At 45.4% G+C, this 15,688-nt stretch overlaps 1 long non-coding RNA gene across 2 annotated transcripts; it reads right to left on the bottom strand.

Annotated features, from left to right (window-relative positions):
• Positions 1-775: 775 nt before the first annotated feature.
• LOC146360331 (uncharacterized) lies at positions 776-14,888 on the bottom strand. Of its 2 annotated transcripts, none has more exons than XR_014787006.1 (3): positions 11,901-14,888; positions 10,444-10,570; positions 776-2,735 (listed from the first exon to the last, which is right to left on the bottom strand). It is a non-coding gene; the product is annotated as an uncharacterized LOC146360331 (long non-coding RNA). The 2 variants fall into 2 exon arrangements; XR_014787005.1 differs by having other exon boundaries at positions 776-1,804; positions 2,633-2,735; positions 10,444-14,888.
• Between the last annotated feature and the right edge of the window lie 800 nt (positions 14,889-15,688).

The following is a 15,688-nucleotide window of genomic DNA, read 5'->3' on the forward strand; positions in this document are numbered from 1 at the left end:
AGACGGCCCGCAACCGAAGGGGAACCCGCAGCAAACCCAAAAACCCGCAGTAAAACGACTCCTTGGAATTCCGCTTTTTCCGGGCAAAAACCACAGATGGCTGCGAAGCTGCAACTGTGTCATCTATCACGAGGGACCTCAACTCGCACCTGCCCTGGAGTAAAAGCCCGGTGTAGATGGGGCCGCACGTGTATATCATCAGAGCTGTAGCACAAATTTCTGCAATGGGAGAAACATCCCACAGTAGTATGCAAGTAATGAACATCTGGCCAAAACATTGATTGTGGGTTGCTCAAGTAATTAACAGCAGCATGAAGCATTTCTGAGGACGTGTAGTTCCGTAGAAGCAAAAGATAAAGAACAATAGGGTGTTGCAGAAGTCATATTACTGAAGGGTTCATTCCTTGAAGGCGATGACTCACAAGCATACGATGAAAGACACATCATCAAACACAGGGTTATAGAACACTACTGGGACAATATCATTACATATATCTGGTGAAAGTGGTAAGGCTGATGTGGTGGCACTGAAAGAAACATCCGATCATATCCAGAAAGAGTACTATGCAACGTCCCAAAAATGTGATATCAACCTACAGAAGATACAGACATGTAGCTGTAACTGCAGCCAAACTCATTAGAAGTGATATCAAAGCTCAGTTGTCACATTTTAAAGACGCGTACCTCAGTCTAAATGATCTCACTGAGGAACAAGCATATTAGTATCTCCCAAACTAGCTGAAGTGTTTGCGTATGAAGCTCTTTGTGGGGAAGGAGGTGTCCAAAAACGATGGTTTGTTTGGACAAAGCGCCATGCAAGCTCTGTAGCCACAAGCTATTAGCTCCTCTACAGCTCGGTCTAGTGGTACAGTTGCACCATAAGTTTAGATCGAGATCTCTGATTGATACTGTCGGGTTCTCTGCTCAATAAGGAATGAGGCTGGAGGTCAAGGTTGAGTTAACGCAAATCCTTTATTCATGCATGGAGGTTGGCCGCCAACAAAGGGGAAACAACAACCCTCCTTCCAGAACAGCACACTCATATACCTGAGAAAAAACCGGCCCGAGGACCAATCCCCATATATGGCACCTAATATCCGTTATTCACAGCAGCGTCTTAATCATACGATTATTTTAAATTAGGACTGCTTTACTGCAAAGTTTTTACAGACTCAACAGTTAGCAAAGTTAGAAAGCAAGAGTTGGCAAAGTGAGCGAATATGTTCTAGGAAACGCATTATGGAAGCATTCCAAGTTTCTTTTCTTAGGTCCCTCCTTTCTTAAGGCCCGTTGCTAGGGTGCGTCTGACCCTTGCTCTTAGTTACAGCAGACAAGCTAAAAATGATCTTTTAGCAAAATAAAAATGATTCTTATCAATACTCTCCATTCATTTGTGTTTTGTTCATCATACAATAAAGTAAAAAAACCTGAATTCAATACTGCCACTATCATAGGTACTGATTTCATGCATACATCAGAAAGTATGCCTGTTTTTCTGGCTGTAGACAATTGTGGACCATAATGCATGGTCCCTTAATGGAGAGGATACATTCTATGGTTTGTAACACAAATTGTGACTAGCACATGACTGAGATTGTTTGTCCAAACCCCTTTGTTATGCCTGGACATAACTTGCTTCCAACAACAGCAATCACGACATATCACAGCTGTTGCATATACTTCAAAATCTTACAGTGGATGTCAATACATCACTCGGTCAATGCTGGAGGTTGGGGTTAATATCTGAAAGATCAGGTGTACTGGTCAAAACTTGTCTGATATGGCTCCAGCTTTTGAATCATTTCTGAAAAAGATCAGGTGTAACTGAGTAACAGGATGTTCAATGTTGCATTATGGATGCAAACCAAACGACTTGCCTTGTTCAACCCCATATGGTAACTGTCAAGTTAGTGAATGTGACAATGACATGACAGTGAAGTATGAAGACAGTGATTGGGATGAATAGGTTCATTGGAATTGCTTTGCCTGGGAGAAGTTTCATTATTTAATTTACTTGCATTAGGAAGCAATCCTATGGCCGCTAGTCAGCGGCTAGATGGCCATAGGATATGCTGGTTTCCAGGAACCGACCTTCCCCCCTACCGCACCACCTCGTAGACAGTGCGGAATGGCCCCACACTCCGCACTCGGAAGAACAGTGCAGAGCGACGTAAAAGGGGCATTCCCGTGGGTGGGCTGGGGCAGGGAGGGTGGAAACACCAGTATGACACATCCTATGTGTCGTCCGGCCGCCGCTGCCCCCGCTCTGACTCCCCACGACTAGACAGCCAAAATCAGCTGTCTACCAGCGAATGCAGAGCAGAAGTGCGGGAGACGATCCCCTCCATGCTTCTCCTGCCCTGCATTGGATAGGCGGTCACCTCCAAGGTTGGAAGCAGCTGCCTATCCCCATAGGATTGTGCCCTTAGTTTATTATTAGTTATAAGACATTCATCAGAGTGCTTATCAATGGGATCTTCTCAAACTGGGGAGAGGTAACGAGCGGGGTACTACAGCACTCAGTCCTGGGCCCAGGGCTCTTCAACATTTTTATTAATGACTTGGAGGAGGAGGTGCAGGGAATGCTGATCAAATTTGCAGATGACACAAAATTGGGTGGGATAGCTAATACCTTGGAAGACAGAAACAAAATTCAAAGTGATCTTGATAGACTGGAGCGCTGGGCAGAAAACAACAGAATGACATTTCATAGGGATAAATGCCAAGTTCTGCACCTAGGGGAATAAAACCAAATGCACAGTTACAAGATGAGAGATACTTGGCTCAACAACACTACAAGCGAGAAGGATCTTGGCTTTGTTGTAGATCAAAAGCTGAGGATGAGCCAACAAGGTGATGTGGCTGCAAAAAAGGTAAATGCTATTTGGGGCTGCATTAATAGACGCATAGCTTCCAAATCCCAGGAAGTACTAGTTCCCCTCTACTCAGCTACTACTGATTTGGCCTCATCTGGAGTACTGTGTCCAGTTCTGGGCACCGCACTTTAAGAAGGATGCAGACAAACTGGAGAGGGTTCAGAGGAGGGCAACAAAGATGATCAGGGGACTGGACACAAAGTCTTATGAAGAGAGGCTGAAAGAACTGGGCATGTTAGCCTTGAGAAGAGAAGAGTGAGGGGAGATAGGATAGCGCTCTTCAAATACTTGAAAGGTTGTCACAGAGAAGAAGGCCAGGCTCTGTTCTCGATCATTCCAGAATGCAGGACATGGAATAATGGGCTCAATTACAGGAAGCCAGATTCTGGCTTCTTCAGGAAAAACTTCCTGATTGTTAGAGCAATACGGCAATGGAACCCATGACCTAGGGAGGTGGTGGGATCTCCCACACTGGAGGCATTCAAGACAAGGCTGGACAGCCAACTGTCAGGGATGTTCTGACTTGGATTCCTGCACTGAGCAGGGGGTTGGACTTGATGGTCTTATAGGCCCCTTCCAACCCTACTATTCTATGATTCTACGACTTGAGCAGAGGGTTGGACTCAATTGTCTTAAAGCCCCTTCCAACCCTACCATTCTGTGATTCTATGATTCTATTATGTCCAATAAATTCAATATCATTTTTCCTGAGCCTGCAGTGGTTATTCCTTAGACCTTTACAATTATTTACTAGGTACTGGGACATTACAAAATAGAAAAATAAAAGTTTAACAAGAAATTACAGTTAGCTGCAAATTAGCACACAGCCACTATATATGGAAATGCAGATTTGAGGGTTTTCCCTTGCTTTGATTTTGTCAAATGTTGGATGTGCCACTCAGCTATCATTTCTGAGTGGAAAAGAATTTCAAATACTTCTGTTACAATTTTGCCCACATCACACTGTGTTTTTCCTACACTACAAGGCCACTGTTCATCTTGCAGTGGCAATAGGGGTCCTGTTGCAGCCCTTATTACTTTTTTAGGGAGGAGTCGTTGCTTCTTCCCTGTTGGGTGGTGCCGTCTGCTATGCCGGCAGTGTCACAACAACTAGTGTGGCCACTTACGAATTGCCAAAAAAAGAGGAAAAACATCGCCAAAAATGAAGACAAAAGATGACACCAACTTGTGTAACATTAGAAAAATGTATGAGAAATGTATATGTAGAGGTGGAAATTTAGAAATAATTACTGTTATTTAAGAGAAATACAAGACATCACCATAGTAGAGAAGACTGACTAGGCGACCTGTGTGGCAGCTCAATCTGCTATCCAGGTGCCAACTATGGATTGTTATCTTCACAATTTCTGCTGCTTTCCCTCCTTATGGTTCTTTGACTTTAAACCAGATTTGTACCGGACAGTCCATCAAATAGAGGACACCTTCAAATAGAGGCCTGTCCTCTGTAAAGTAGGACACCTGGCCACCAGAGAACAACTGAAGCAGGACTGAAGAGAGCTTCGTACCACCTAGCCTGTTTTTAACTGTCTTGATTTTATGTGAATGGGAGCACCGCTGTGGACTCACCTGATGAGCGCACCAGATTTAACAAAAGGGCTTTAATGGCCTGGGATATCTCTCCAGCCTGTCACTCCCATCAGAGAGAGAGAGGGACAGCTGAAGCAGTGGATTTAGACTCTAGAGACAGGCAGTCAGAGAGCTGGAAGTTTTTAGGTGGAGGTGGTTAAAACTGAAACAGCTCTGGCGTGCGGTTGCTCTCTGGGAATTTGAGATCAGATTAGCAGTTAAGAACATGAGGACATAAGAAGAGCCAATCTGGATTAGATCAAGGTCCCTCTAGTCCGACATTCTGTTCACACAGTGGCCAGCCAGCTGTCGACCAGGAACCCACAAGCAGGACACGAGTGCAACAGCACCCTCCCGCCCATGTTCCCCAGCAACTGGTGTACAAATGGCATCCTGCCTCTGATACTGGAGGTTGCATACAGCCATCTGGACTAGTAGCCATTAATAGGCTTCTCCTTGCTGCTTGCTTGGGAGTAGGGATGTATGAGAAATTCGTTTCAGGTTGTTTTTGATCAGGATTTTACCCAGTTCTTACCTTCTGGACCGAACACAGACTCAGACACAATCTGCAGGTGAAGTCCATACATACATTGCCTAACTTGCAATGTGATTCGCAGGCACCCCGCCAAAAAAAAATGCATTCAACAGCGTGTGTACATTTGAAAACATGCGTGAAAAATGCGTACTTTTGAAATATGTGCACAGATAAGCTTGATTCAACGGGAGAAGAATATGTACATTTTAAAAATGCACACAGTTGATGCATACCTTTGGGAAAACACACACAAAAATACACACAGATTTTCGGGCGAAAAGGAAAAAACAAAGCACACAAACTAATACAGACTCGAGTCGGAACGAGCTTTGAGATGGAATTCAGAGAACTTCTGCGAGCTCAGATTTTGCTGATTCGCACATCCCTACTTGAAGGGCTCCTTCACACGGAGCTTTTATCCTGCTATTGAGATTGGTTACTCACGGAAGTTTGCGGGTCCTTTAGATGATGTCGTGAACCTCGAGGGCATCTCCTGCACGAAATGACCTTTATTCCATTTTTAAACAGATCGGAGATAATGAAGTATCAAATGGAAAAGCCACAAGAAGAAGAGCAAGATCAATGAAACATATGGAAGACTCAGATGACAGGGAGGAGGAGGGGGAAAGAGGAGGGGGAAAGGAAGCGCGTGTAAAGGGAGTCCCTTGTGATCCTGCATTTAAAATGGAAGCAGAAAGCCCCCCTTTAAATGTGGGATTTTAGGCTGGTGTAGAGATGCTCGAAGTCTCTCTCCTTCCGCTTGTATATGTATGAGCAAACAGATATTAGACACACCTCATGGTCCTTTGTGTCTCCAGTGCGCTCTGTCAACCAAAGCAAATTAAACCCTGTCGCGCTGCTCCTGGATGCCGCATTACTTGGAGAAGTGCAGTGCACACTCTGCATTCTGTATCCTGTTATCTAGGCCAACATGAGAGCTCTGTGGAAGGACTGGGAATGTGTGCCCCCCACCCCATATGTTTTCAGACTGCAACTCCCATCATCCTTCATCATTGGCTATGCTGACTACGGCTGATGGGAGTTTTCATTCGGCAACATCTGGATGGCCACACCTTCCCTACCGCTGGCTTAGTGGAGAAGGAACAGGGCAGGGCTTGAGAACTAGGTCTGTCTTTTCTCCATAGCCCAACCCTCTCCTTCTGAGTGGCCATACCTTGCTTTCTTGGTCACACTGGAACTTTGAAATTTGATATGATTACTAGGGATGTCCGAGAATTTCGCCACAGACTCCAGTGAGGCCGAATTCCAGGGAATTTGGCCTCCAGAGTCCATGGCGGAACGATCCCACTCACCTCCACCTCCCGCCAGACCATCGCAGAGCTGACTCCTCCTTGCTGGCGGCTCCATTCAGCAAGCGATACGGCCACCATTGCCATCCGTATCGCTGCTGAGCAGAAACAGGAAGTGATCCAGACACAAATGGCATCCGCTATGCCATTTGCGTCCCTGTTTTTCCTCACGATAGGCTACGCATCTGTATTTACATAGATATTTACATAGCCTATCGCGTGAAAAAACAGGGACGCAAACAGCGTAGCGGATGCCATTTGCATCCGGATCACTTCCTGTTTCTGCTCAGCAGCGATACGACACGGCAGTGGCGGCCATATCGCTTGCGGAGCGGAGCTGGCCAGCGAGGATTCTGGGGGGAAGGAACGGATCACCTCCCCCCCCCCTTTGGACCCCCCCCCCCGCGGACACAAGGTAAGGGGATTCGTACTTCCCTAATGATTACAAACTCACACTCCAGTTCTCCAGGGCTGCAAGCATTTTATCTAGGGTTCGGTTTCCCAGGAATCAGGTCCCTGGAGGGTTATGGAGTTGTTTGTGACATGTGGTTTATTTACATCTATATACTAGTTGAGCATAAGTGAAGGCTCACAGCATTAATATCCCAGCAGATGGTACATAAGGACACAAGAAGAGCCATGCTGGATCAGACCAAGGGTCCATCTAGAGCATCTCTACACCAGCCTAAAATCCTGCATTTAAAATGGGGCTTTCTGCTTCTATTTTAAACGCAGGAACACAAGGGACTCCCTTTACATGTACTTCCTTTCCCTCCCTCCCTTTCCCCCCTCCTTCTCCCCCTTATCTGAGTCTTCCATATGTTTAATTGATCTCGCTCCTCTTCTTGCCGCTTTCCCCCTTTTCAAGAAGGGAATTCAAGCGGAACACAAACCAGGCTATCTGATAGCTCATTATCTCCAATCTATTTAAAAACCGAATACAGGTCATTTAGTGCAGGAGATGCCCTGGAGGTTCACGATGTCATCTAAAGGACCCACAAACTTCCTTGACCGAGCAATCTTAATAGCAGGATAAAAGCTCCATGTGAAAAAGCCCCTAGTCCCAATGGGAGTTTTTAGGTGGAGTTGGTTAAAACTGACGCATCTTTGGTGTGCAGTTGCTCTGGGGGAATTTGAGATAGGATTAATGGTTAAGAACATAAGGACGTAAGAAGAGCCCTGCTGGATCAGACCAAGGGTCCATCTAGCCCAGCATTCTGTTCACACAGTGGCCAACCAGCTGTCAACCAGGAAACCCACAAGCAGGACACGAGTGCAACAGCACCCTCCTGCCCATGTTCCCCAGCAACTGCTCACTGCCTCTGATACTGAAGGCAGCAATAGCCATCAGGACTAGTAGCCATGCATAGACTTCTCCTCCATGAACTTGTCCAATCTCCTTTTAAAGCCATCCAAAGTGATGCTTTAAAGCCTTGAACTTGTCCATCACTACGTTTTGTGGAAGTGCTCCCACATTAGGTTTCTGCGGGAACAACCAGCCCCATAAGATCTTGCAGAGAGCAGCTTGGCTCTCTGTGCGTTTTTTCCGCTCCCGCTCCAAATGCAGCATGTTTGTCCTTTGGTTTCCTGCTTATACACAAACCACTGCAGTAGCATATTCACAGAGGCTGTGCCAGCAAACTGCCCCGTAGGCAGGCGAGGAAGAAGAAACAAACTGTCACCACCAACTTCTCTTCCCACAGGCTATTTTTACTATTTTAATTATATATCTCCTTCTCCCTCGTATCCCATATGCGTTACAATTTAGATGTACGCTTGAGGGCAAGGATAGTCACGCTGTTTATCTTTGTAAGTCAGTCTAGGAGCCTTCTGGGCTACAGGGCAAGGTATAAATGCTGTCAATCAGGCATGATGAATCTCATTCACCACGCGGGACGAAATTCCATTTTGGAGAAACTCTCAGGATGGGGCTGCATTCCAGTGATGGATGGGCTGAAGGCAAAATGGGGCAGGGCCAAAATGCCCCAAAGACAATATATTAGCATATTTTAACTTGACGTTCTTACTACCAGGAACTCAGGAGAGGCATTTCAATCTTTTAGAATGGCAAAGGTTGGGGGCGGGGAGACACGCAAAAGCTGGTGGTTGGAGAAAAGGAGTGGTGACAGAAAGGGAGTGTGGCCCCCTGGGGAAGCCCAGAGGACTGGACTGGGACCCCAGTAGGGCCAGATTTGGCCCCGGACCTGATGTTCAACACCCTTGCCGTAAATAAATAATAAACAAAAGAAAGGTCCTGGGCACTTTGCCAGAACTATCAGCAAGTCCAAGGCTGTGATCCAGTATGGCTCTGTCAACCTACATGGATGGGAAACCCATTCAAAAGAAGTCCTCAAATCAAGAGTCACAGTTCAAAAGGATTTTCAGGGACTCATCCAGAGTTCTAGACCAACCCCAAATCACATTACAGTGTTTTTGAAGGAAAAGTCAAGTATCTGAAGTTCCTACAGGTATTGACAAGTTGACTCAGTTTTTTTGATGAGTGATAGCTGTTTCTCTGTTCTGGCTGATGTGGAGTTCTGTGTAGCTCAAACGTTTGCATGCTCTTTTGTCAAAAGAAGCTAGTGCAACCAAATGCTTAAAATTGCCAATTATCCTGTATCATATATTAATTTGTCCAACCCTGGTATTACTCCAGAATCTTCTGTCTACTTCCTCAACTTGGAGCAAGCCCATAAGGACGTTTTCTGTGCTCTTGGTTTGATGCTTTCATACTAAATCGCTAGTACCTTTCTTGATTATTGCTCTCTGTCATTCTCTGTCTCTCTATAAAAAGATTTTGTTCTAATATTTTTTATATCTTATGGTATCGTGGCTACAGTGTTGGATTTAGACCAAGGATACCCAGGTTCAAATGTCCATCTGGCCATGAAGCTCACTTGTCCCTGCACCAGTGCCCACTACCTCTTTCTTTCTTTCTTTCTTTCTTTCTCTCTCTCTCTCTCTCTCTCTCAGGTATATGGACATCACCTCATTGGAGAAAGGGCAGGATAAAAATGGTATGTGTTCACCGTCCAAGCACTTAGTTTAAGGTGGAAAGCCTGTATTAACATCATCATATTATCATCATCATCATGTATTTTTGTATCCAGCTGTGGTTACTGTGCAGTTTTGTTGCTTTACTTGCATTTGTATGTTTGTGTCACAACTCATGATTGCCAGCTCAGCTCTGAGACCAAGAGGAGGTGTCACAAGTACAGTTTTTAATTTTAACCACAGGCACGGCATAGGAAGACACATTCTTAGCTGTTCACAGTGATGGTGCAATTTTAAGGAACAAGTCAACAAAACAGCAGAGGAAGAGAAAGAAGGCTTTGGAGGCAAAAGCTATTGCACATCAAGATTTATTTTTCAGTGTATCGACTCATCCTGCCAATTATCAATTATCTTTGATCAGGGGAGAAAATCTAGCAGTGACCCAGGGTCATCCACTGAAGCTGAGTGGTGGGAGATTCAGGAGGGATCAAAGGAAGGACTTCTTCTCACAGCGCATAGTTAAGCTACCACAAGATGTGGTGATGGTCACCGACTTAGATGGTTTAAAAAGGGATTATGTAAATTAATGGATAAGGCTATTGATGGCTGGTAGACATCATGGTTATATATTACCTATAGTATCGGAGGGAGTACTCCTCTAAACACCAGTTGCTGAAGAACATAAGCAGAAGGGTTCTGTTGGGTTTATGTTCTACTTGTGGGCTTCCTACCAGCAGCTGGCTGGCCACAGGATGCTGGATTAACAGCCTGGAAGTTATCTATGAGCCTTCCCTAGCCATTGGACAAGCCGCTGTGATGTCACAGAAATGTAGCAATCAGAGCTGTGGTTTCATAACTCAGCTTCAACTCACACACCAATAACGGTCACCGAAAAATTAGAAGTGAGCAATAGCAGGGTAACCCAATACCTATTGAATATCATGTTGGCTCATGAACATGAATTCCTACGCCGAGTTATGCTATGGTATGCTTTCTCTTCTAGCTGGATTCTTGAGTGACAAAGGCTATAGTCAACATGCTTCTCGCTTCACTGGACATTGAAGGCATCTACTCATATTTTATTTTCAAAGAGCCTCAAGTTTCTCACGTTTGATGAACCAGGCAATTGCACTCTACTCACAGATTCCTTGGATCGGTCTGTCGAACAGAGAACAGGTTAAGATTTTGCTTGTGTGCCTAGAAGAGGTGCCAACTGGCCAGAAAGGAAGGCCTGCCCTCCTCCTTTCCCTTTTATGGAGGCTTTTGATCTGCAGAAATAAGCAGGTGAAGATTTTCAGTGCATATCTAGCTTTAGTTAGAGTGTTCATTAACATCTACTGGAAAGATCCTGCCAGAGAACTTAAGCAAATGTCTCTTCTACTGAGAATTATATACAATTCTCCAAGTCTCTAGATGTGTTGGACTGTAACTCCAATCATCCCTAGATGTCTAGGAAATATGGGAGCTGTAGTTGAACACATCTGGAGGGCATCCGGTTGGGGAAGGCTGGCATACAACCAAGTGATTCATTGGACTGGTTTGCACGTAACGACAACCCAGAGTATGGGTTAACTATGCTTTGTCATTGAATCATGGCTTGTTGTTATGTGCAAATCCTGCACTATGATTTAACTATGGGTTGTTAACCATGAATAACCCAGGAAGAGAACCCATGGTTTGTTGTTGGATTGTGAACTCTGGGTTGTTCATGGTTAACAGCCCATAGTTAAACCATAGTGCAGGGTTCGCACATAAGAATCCATGATTCTATGACAACCCATACTCTGGTTACTTTGTGGCCAACTACTTTCCATTCACAAAAAAACAGGGGTGGGCAATCTGTGGCCCCCCAGATGTTGTCGGACTGCAACTCCCACCTGCCCTAGCCAGCATAGCCAATGGTGAGGGAAGATGGGAGTTATACTCCAACAACATCTGAAGGGCTACAAGTCACCTACCCCTGCACTAAAGCCTGCCCATTTCTCCTTCTGTTATTTAATCGCTTAGACAAAGGGGTCACATGTTTCCACCGAATCCCAAAGACCCATACAGAAGCAGGCCAGGCCAGTGGTTAGCTGGCAACCCCAAATCCAACCCAGAGTAAAGGACATTTAAGGCCATTGATTTCAATGGGTTTTAATGCACTTAATCTTGGGTTGGATTGTGGCCCCAAATCTCTAGGGGAGGAAAAAAAAGGAAAACCATGTCACATTTGCCTCCACTTCCTTTCTTTTCGTTTTCTGCTTTTAGTTTCTTCCTCACATTTCCCCCTTCAACAAAGAGTCGTTGAGGGTGAGATAATAGGAGGAGAAGTTAACAGGAACTGAAAATGGGGAAGACATTCTATTTTGTTTTTGAAAATGTATTTAATACAGTCTTCCCCAATGTGGTACCCTCCAGATGTTTTAGACTACAACTCCCATAAGCCCTGGCCATAATGACAAATGGTCAAGGATTATGAGAGGTGTAGTCCAAACCACTTTGGGAAATGCTGATTTAATACATATCCATTTTGGCTTTCTCCCTCCGCTTTATTCAGACACAGCAAATTACTTGTGTGTGGTCCTCTTAACGACATCCCAACCACCAACCTCTCACCTCCATCTCTTCCTTTCGAATAAGAAAAACCCCTTGTTAAGAGCCCTGGAACAGAACTGCAGACAACCCTGCAAAATTGACTCACCGTTTGTGGTCTAGGGAGAGAAGATTGAGAAGCACTGAAAATATTTATTTTATTTAGGCATACCCCACTCATCAAGCACACGTTTTCAGAGCAGCTTCCTCTACAGAAATATAAAAACAATTAAGGGAGCAATCTTATTGCCCCTAGATAGCGGGGGGGGGGCATAGGATAGTTCAGATTCCTGGATCCGAGGTTGGAGACAATGCTCTGATCTTGGACCCCAGGAGTCCGAGCTCCCCTTCCCCTCGCAGTCAGCATGGAGAGAACCACGCCAGCTGCCTCTCCAAGGTCGCAAAAGTGACCTCAGAGAGGAGGGAAAGGGGGCAGTTCTTATGAAGAATCCTCCAGCCTCCCTCCCTCCCACTCTGCAGAGCCCCAGCTAGATGGGCAAAAAAGCCCGTCTAGCAAAAATGCAGAGCGTAAGGAGCACGGAGGCGAAGATCACCTCCGCGCTCCTCCCACTCAGCATAGGATGCCTGTCAGCCTCCAAGTTTGGAGGCTGATGGGCGTCCCAGTAAGATCATGCCCAAAGTTAATAGTTAACAACAGTGTTGTTGAACTGCTTTCAACAGTGGTGCCCTGGAGCCAAAGTCCAGGCATACCATGAATGACCAAGCAGAGAGTGGCAAGTCACGGAGGCAGCAGAAGCAAACTCCTTTTCCATTCCTGCAGTCATGATGGTGCTATGATTTGAGTTGAAAAGGCAAACCTGCACATGCTCAGAGTATTATATATATTTTTAAATCAGGTTGGCAAACTGTTTTGTTGTTCTTGTTCTAACGTATCAGGAAGAAGAAATGTTCGTTGTGTGCTGCACAACAAAAATAATACAGGTGGATGTCTAACAAGGCTCCCATAAAATCATTAAGTTCAGGGTCTAAATTACCTAGCTGTGCCCCTGGCTTTCAGCCCAAGGGCTATTTTGGGGAAGCTCGGGGGGGGGGGGTATTCCAGTGGGGGGGGCCTGTCAGCTGTAGGCTAACAGTGTTTGGGGATGCTGATTGGCTTCCTAGAGATCTGATACGGGAGCAGAGAACTTTGGCTCTCCATTGCTGTGCTTAAGCCATGCCTCTAGCTATGCTCAACCTCTGCATTTGTAAATAAACCAGTGGTGGCTGGTGGCTCCGATGCCAATGGGGTGGTGAATCCTCTCAGGGTTTCAGTCAGAACTCTAAAGGAGCTCTCCAAGGTGTTCTGCATAGCTCCTTTAGAGTTCTGACTGAAACCCAGAGCGGATTCACTGTCCCGCCGACATGGGCGCTACGGGCCTCCACTGAAATAAATACAAATATTACAAAATGCCCATGAGGCTCCAGTGACCAACTTCCAAAGGAAGCCAAACCTAGACAAACACCGGACCACTGGAACTTCTCACAGCTGAGAGATTAGTGGTGGGATGAGTGCAACAATAGATCAACTCCAGCGCTTTGAAATTGTACCCCAAAATAGACCAGAGTCCAGTGTAGCTGTCTGAAAACTGGGCTAATATGTTCCCTTCATCCAGACCCAGTGAGTAATCTAGCTGCTATATTTTGACCCAATTGCATTTTCCATACAGACTTGAAAGGCAGCCCCATGTCCAACGCATTACAGGAATCCAAATGGGATGTTGCCCAAGTAGGGATAACTGTGACCCGGCCAAATATGCAGATGACCACTGTTCTTCCAGTATTGGGCAAGAAACAGGGGGTTGAACAGATGGCTCAATATCTTGTGAGATGACATCATATCAGAAGATTAGTATATTGAGACAAATGGGCAATTTGAGATGACAATAATCAAAGGCTAACTTGGAAACGTTTCTTCTGTTTCGGTGTGTCTCTGCTTATATGATTAAGGATTAGATTGAATTAGACTACAACCCTATACTCACTCACCTGGGAGGAAGCCCCATTGAGCTTAGTTGGACTTACTTTTGAGTAGACCATTTTGAGACTTACGCTGTTAGCTATTTGGTCTGGCTGTATAACGATGTGAGGTGATTTTAAAATCTAATGTTGTTTGCTATACACTTTTGATACTTTGTTAATGTAAACAATAACCAACAACCTGATACATTACCAATAACTGAGCGGGGCTGGAACCAGTGAGGGTTTAACCCAACCTTCCTAAACACAGAGCCTTCCATATGTGTTGGAATACAACTCCCATCATCCCCAGCCAGCTGGTGGGGGCAATGGGAGTTGTAGTCCAACCTGTGTGGAGGGCGCCGAGTTGGGAAAGCCTGGTTTAACAGATACCACCCGCCACTTGGGGTCCAGGACGCAACTCAGGAGCATAATTTTTCACAGAATCACCTCCAAAACTACAAAATCTGAGTTATGCACTCTAAACACACACACCTGCAAGAACGAAAAACTCAAGTCCTCTAGCAATACAGTAAGGCTCAGATGCTTCATAAGGCAATACAGGACCAGGACAACGTGAAGCATCTTTGCTGGTCCTGGGCACTCCATCCACCCAACCTGGATTTGGGACCGAAAGACCAGGAAAAGTATGGGTGCATGGAGGGTAAGTTGTGTTGTTGTTTATTCATTCAGTCGCTTCCAACTCTTTGTGACTTCATGGACCAGCCCACACCAGAGCTTCCTGTCGGCCGTAGCCACCCCCAGCTCCCCCAAGGTCAAGTCCGTCACCTCCAGAATATCATCCATCCATCTTGCCCTTGGTCGGCCCCTCTTCCTTTTGCCTCCCACTTTCCCTAGCATCAGCATCTTCTCCAGGATATCCTGTCTTCTCATTATGTGAGGGTAAGTTGTAAGCCAGCACAATTTGTGACATTGCACAACCGCATGACTGATCACGGGGCACATGAGATAAAGCATCAGCTTAAGCTTCCCATTCCCTGGCTTTGCCAACCTGAGATAGTGTTAAGTCGGGAGTTAACCAGCAGGGGTTTTTTGAGCATTGAATAGGATTGCAGCCTGTTTCTAAAACATTAAATATGCCATGTGTGTAAACGCTACCAAGAAATCATATGACCCGAATGCAAAGCCAGTTTCTGCTGAGTCATTAAATGATGTCAGCAGCCTTTTAAACAGAGGAGAAAGTGCAAAATAACTTTTTTTTAAAGATCTGTGATCTGCTAATAGGAAAACAACTCAAATGGTGGGCCCCTGGGATTCTGCCTTTCCTTGACCCTCTCTTTAACTAAAGCCCAGTCCCAGCCAGCCAGCTTTGGCCCTCCTAGGAAATGGCTGGTGGGAACAGAAACCTGATGACATCAGCATGGCTTCATTCACGTTATAAAAGTCCTGCAGGAGCTCAGAGGGCATCATCAGGAAATGGCTGCTTGGACAACTGGTCTCATGGGTCACTTGCCCCAAATTAGACTAACAGTGCACTGTTATGCATGTCGACTTGGAAGTAAGCCCCACTCAATCAGTGAGGGTGATTCTGACAGGAAAAGCTTCACCTAACTTGCATTTTGGCATATCAGGCTGCTCTTAAAGGCACAGGAGCAGCTGCTCTTAAAGGCACAGGAGAAGTTTGTAAAAGTTGGCAACAAAATATGCAAGAGAGTTCCCAAAGGAACTGGGAAGCATAGAGTTGTTACCTTCTGTGTTAAAAAAAAAATAAAAAATCAGTCGCCTCAACCAATATTCCGATAATTCCCAGGCAATGGTCATGCTGGCTGGGAATTATGAGAGTTGTAGTCTAACACATCTGGAGGGTGCTAGGTTCGGAAAGGCTGCCTCAAATT

This window comes from Heloderma suspectum, chromosome 1 (genome assembly GCF_057233095.1).
Source record: "Heloderma suspectum isolate Gila_16-S chromosome 1, 16-S_ref, whole genome shotgun sequence".
In the NCBI taxonomy this organism is placed as follows: Eukaryota; Metazoa; Chordata; class Lepidosauria; order Squamata; family Helodermatidae; genus Heloderma; species Heloderma suspectum.